Raw genomic sequence first — 5,616 nt, 5'->3', positions numbered from 1 at the left:
CGGCCTCCCATCGCGCGGCGCCGCCCCGCACGGCCTTCCTCCGCGCCACCCGGCCTCCCACCGCGTAGTGCCGGCCCGCCCGACCTCCCACCGCAACGCACCCTCCCGCTACAGGTCTCACCCTCCCTCGGCTGCAGGTCGCGGCCCCCCGCGGCTGCAGGTCGCGGATTCGACCTCGTCGCTGCACATAGGGACCGTGGCCTCCCCCGCGTGTGGTCGCCTCCGTCCTGCTTCGGCCCGTTTCTGGCCGTGCATAGACAACTGACGGGCTTGATCCCCTTCGACAGTTGCAGCTTCACCAATGTTGCCGTTCAACAACGCAGTGGTGAGATGCTTTTCTCTCATTTTCTCCCGCCTCTGTAATTTCTTTTTGATTTTGGGGACTGAGTGAGTGCAGTTCACCGAGGCATTCCATGTGCTGATGGGTTTTCTTGGTTAGCACAAATTCATGAACTATCATTTTTTTAATTGAGTCAATTACACCACAGGTGTTTGAACTTGGCGAGAAAAATCAGTTTGGTGCTAAAATTTGTGGCATACATTGAACCGGTGATAGAACTTGGCTTGGGCGTGCATCTACGGTGCTAATCACGTTTGTATACACACGGTGTGCTGACGAGGAAAGCCAACGTGGCACCGGACCCAGCGTCAGTGACTGGAAGGCGGGGAGGAGGGCGTGTGGCCTGCTGTTTGTGGAAAGCACCCTGGAATTTTTTTTCTTCATAGAAAAGCCCCCGAATGAATACCAAATCTTGTAAAAACACCGTGAAACTTACGTCTCTATGACCCTTGGGGCCCATCCGTCAGTAAACAATAGGAAGAGATATTAATATATGCAGAAAAAGAGGTGCGCTGTGGTTCGCACCAGGCACACTACGAAGATGGCAATGCTAAACCACCGCACCAAGTCTAGCTTGGTGTCAACAGGGGATAGTTATATACGTGACCCCACCCTAACAAGACTGCCATGTGGGCCCCAGTGAGTGTCTGGACCGCACAGGCGATGGCGTGTGCGGTGGAATTTTATTTTTTGCACAAAAGAGACCCTTGATTTTTCTTTAAAAACAACCTGAGACGTCACTAAACATCTCTATGACCTTTGGGTCCCATCCTGCAGGATACATTACAAAGATCAAATTGATATGCAAAATATTGTGCCTCACAGGTTCGAACCAATTTTTTTTTTTTTTGAGGAAGAGGTTCGAACCAAATACGTGATCCCATATGGTCGACCGCCCAAATGGCTTAATTGGGCTGCAGTAACTGCGGCCCACTTTTCACGTATTATTTTTTCTAAATTATAAATAATATATATAAAGCCGAAAAAATACATACAGATAAAATAATCATTATGTAATTCTGAAAAAAAATTGTCTAAATTATTTTTATGTAATTCTAAACAATATTCTTATTTAAAATAATGTTCTTGTAATTCAAAAAACTGTTCTTATCTAAACGAATATTTATGAAATTCTAAAAATATATGAATGTGTTATTTCAAAATGTCTATATAACTAAAATAGTATTAATGATTTATAAAAGTATTTATGAATTATAATAATTTCATGAATCATAGAAATACTACTAATTTATTCAGAAATATATTCATGTATTCAAGTATTTTTAGGCTATATTCATGCATTAAAAAATATTCATGTGTTTACTTTACAAGAAATATTAATTATTGAGAATAATGTTCATGTAATTCTAAAAAATATTTATGTATTATTTGGAAAAATATTTATAAAACTAAAATAAAAAATATGATTATAATAGCATTTATCAATTGGAAAAACTATGGTGTGCAAAATGAGGCGCGGTCACTCCAGGTCATTTAAGCTGCATGTGAGCGGTTATAGTTATTAAGTACTGCTATCCCGTATAACCTCGAACGTGGCCTTGGTGTTGTGGCTAGCATGACAGTTTTATTATCGTGAGGTCGCGGGTTTGAATCGGCACTTGGTTTTGGATATTAATATCCTTTTGTACTGTTTCCTGATGGGTGGGCCCCAAGGGTCATAGAGAGGTAGTTAGGTTTCAAGGGATTTTCCAAGATTTGTATTCAGTCAGGGGCTTTTTTGTGAAGAAAAAATAATTCCAGGGTGTTTTCTGTGAAAAAAGTCACACGACCTTCTTCCCGCCTTCCAGGCACTGACATTAGGGCCCGCGCCATGTTGGTGTGCCTCATCAGCACACCATGCGTATACAAACGTGATTAGCACCGTAGATGCATGCCCAAGCCAAGTTTTGTCACCGGTTCAATGTATGCCGCAAGTTTTAGCACCAAACTGACTTTTCTTGCCAAGTTCAGGCACCTGTGGTGTAATTGACTCTTTTTAATTGAACTATTGCTACTCTTGATTCAGATCTGAGGGGAGAAGACAAACTAAATGATTCAGTTCATCATTGGCATCCTTGTGAACAGTTCTGAAGATAGCTTTCAGAGACTAATTACGTGATATTTCTCTCAAACTTTTTCTACAAATAGCCTGGGACTTCCACTGACTGTGCCACTGCTTCAGCATCCACCATCAGTGGCATTGGCCGCCCTCTGGTATGTTGCTATACTACATCTCTGCATGTATTTTATTTGGGATGTAAGTCTTTCTATAGATCATGTTATGAGTAATGAAATAGGACGAGGTTGCTAGGAAGATTTTTAGTTCACCTTTAATGTGATGTGCACTTCATCTTTACAGAGCCAAATCTTGGCGCTCCCAGCCGCTGCTCCTGGACCCCGCCTCCATCAGCTCCACTTCACCAGAGCCGCCAGTCCGCATGAGTAGGGGTAGCGTATCCCCCTACAGCGGTCAAATCCCGGTGCACCCAGCCGGTTCTCTTGAACCCCGCCTCCATCAGCTCCACTTCACTGGAGCCGTCAGTCCGCAGGAGTAGGGGTAGCAGGTTCACCCAACGTCCGACGCCTTCTTCCATCTCCAAAAATCTTGTTTTTGAGTTCAGTTCTTCATCACATGTTTCACTAGCTGGAATTGCTTGACGAACAGAGCAAAGGTTGTATCTTCGTCTACTGTTTTTCATATATTCGTCATATGCATGAGCACGGCTATATTTGCTTGTTATGATCTAGTGGGCACCATTAACATTTGATATTCCTTCTGCAGGGCCCAAACCCACTATCGTGCAAGAAAAGAAATCAAAGCCCCAACCATCAGCTGCTCAAATCATCAGGTAATTAATCAGCACTAAACATACATGTCTAATCCAATTTTCTGAAAGCAAGCTTGGAGTTGCTTGACTTATCTTGAGGTGTAGAACTGATAGTAAGACGGAGAAGAGATAATGCAACAAAAATGTTAGATAGGTAGGGGAAGTCCATTGTGCATTCTGATTTGTTGTAGCTCCTGACATCACGGTTTATGTGTGCTGTAGGATTGATTTTTGTTTGGTTGTAATAGTAATATCCTAATTCTGTTCATGGAGGACGCTTGAGTGGGTTGTCTATTTGATGATTTTAGTTACTGCTCAACACCTCATTCCATTAGTATAGCGAGAACTACACAAGATAAATAAGATGGGAGAGGATAAATATAATTGTGTGGTTCTTTTGCAAATTAAATCAAATAGTCCGTGCACAGTAAAAGGGAACATTTACAAAGAAAAATGTACTGAAAGTACATTTATCATATTTTGTGAAGTTCTAGAAAAAGATAAGGAAAAGTTCAAGCAAAACCAAAAAGTTCAAAAATAGGGCCGCTGTTGGTCGCCTGGGTCAGTTCATGTGCAACCATTGGAGGAGTTTAAAAAATCATAACTAGTGCATTTCCATAAAATTCTGTAGTTTCGTGTGTGTGCTGCTACAAATATGAACAATTTTTTTTCCGATCATACTAGTACTGATGCAATCACCTAAAATAAGTTGAAGAAAAAATATGTAAGTTTGGTGCATGTGTTGCTACAAAAATCTATTGTATGTCTGTGTGTAGCTACTGTATGTCTTCTGAATCATGATGCATGATATTCTTTCAGGAAAAAACATTTTCAGGTTATTGGTGCCGCTGGATAACTGTCATAGTTTGTCGCCAGCAAAGTCCTCGAACTTGGTCTACACCAGTAGTAGAACTTACTGGTTCTCCGTGACCTAAAGTTGAAAACAGACAAAAATTCTCAAGTAATGTAATCTGTAGCAAAACACACGAGAGGACTATAACCACTACAGGATGCCAAAAAAGTATCAAACTGCACAAGTAGTGTTCCATTTATCTTTCTCTCATGCCTGCCCTTTTGATCTTATAGGAATTGAGGCTTCGCCAAGGAACAAGACTGGTAACTAGCGCAAAGGAGACTATGTCGAGAGGTGGCACTGCTAGACTTGCTGATGTGTAGTTATGGCATAAAAAAGATGAAAAAAATTGTTCTTGTATGATTCCATAAGCTGTACATAGCAAATCTTCCCATGTGGATCAGTACAACTTATGTACGGCCTTGAGTTCACAAATCTTATAGTAATCTTTGTAGTACTTTTCGTAACACTAAGTAAAGCAAGAGTAGCCCTTTTTTTGTGTGCAACAATTCAAACGAATCTGTTGTATCAGTTCTTATGATAGATAGAAGATAAAACAAGAAAGAGAAGCCCTTTTTTTGTATAAGTTGTGTTGAATCTGTTGTATCAGCAAGAGTAGCCCTTTTTTTGTATAAGTTCACTAGCCAAAAGGTTAGAGAAGTCTACCTTATAATTTGCAATCTTAAAGATAATGATCAATTTGAATTAAAAAAATGGTTTTTGCATTAAAAACAATGATCAGATCAAATTAAAAACAATGATTAGTTCGAATTAAAAAATTCGGAATTAAAAACAATGATCAATTTGAATTAAAAAATAAATGATCAGTTCGAACAAGAAACAATTGTCAGCTTGAATTTAAAACAAGAAAGAGAAAACCGTTTCTAACAAATAGAAATGTGGAAGTGTGAAGTGCAACTAATGACATGTCCGATGTTTCAACAACGATTGAATGCAAAAATCCAGGAAATTCAAAAAACCCACTCATATGTTAAAAGTTCAAGTTGCAAAATGAGAGAAGTACAAAACACCATTGCAAAAGAAGAGTTAAAAAAAATAAACACACAAAACATATTTTTGAAAAAATATCATTCAGTTCAACGATATAAACCATACAAGTTCAAGGACGATGATAACATAAAATTTCTTATTACAGTTTATAATTCTTTAAAAATCCGAGTTGATTCTAAATGTGTTTTCCTCACCAGTTCTAAAAATCCTAGAGCATCCACCCAACTTTGTATCAGGATATACTATGTTGCTTCTTCGATATATGTATGGTTTTGTACTGACTGCTCTCTCCAACCTATTTTGGTTGATGTTCACGAATTGACAAAAAATGTATGGGAAATGTTCTACTATTACTACCATATAAGTACAGTAAAAAAGTTCAACACGATGTCCTAGATAAGTTTGAAAAAAAGCTGAAACAAAAAAACCATCCAAATTCAAAAAATGGGAAAAGTTCAAGTGGTAAAATGAGAGAAGTCCAGAATATCGTCGCAAAACAATGTTGACTTCAAAAGAAAATTGGAAATTTATATCGAAAATACAGAGTAAGTCTCTTATGTGAAAACACGCTCGGTATAAAATCA

At 39.2% G+C, this 5,616-nt stretch overlaps 1 long non-coding RNA gene across 1 annotated transcript; it reads left to right on the top strand.

Moving 5' to 3' along the window:
• Positions 1 to 2,344: 2,344 nt before the first annotated feature.
• Positions 2,345 to 4,361, top strand: LOC119309464. Its single transcript, XR_005150516.1, has 5 exons — positions 2,345 to 2,554; positions 2,700 to 3,012; positions 3,123 to 3,189; positions 3,988 to 4,129; positions 4,255 to 4,361. It is a non-coding gene; the product is annotated as an uncharacterized LOC119309464 (long non-coding RNA).
• The last annotated feature ends 1,255 nt before the right edge of the window (positions 4,362 to 5,616 follow it).

Source organism: Triticum dicoccoides, chromosome 5B (assembly GCF_002162155.2).
Source record: "Triticum dicoccoides isolate Atlit2015 ecotype Zavitan chromosome 5B, WEW_v2.0, whole genome shotgun sequence".
NCBI lineage: Eukaryota > Viridiplantae > Streptophyta > Magnoliopsida > Poales > Poaceae > Triticum > Triticum dicoccoides.
Note: the sequence above shows the minus strand (reverse complement) of the source record. Positions and strands in the feature narration are given on the sequence as shown.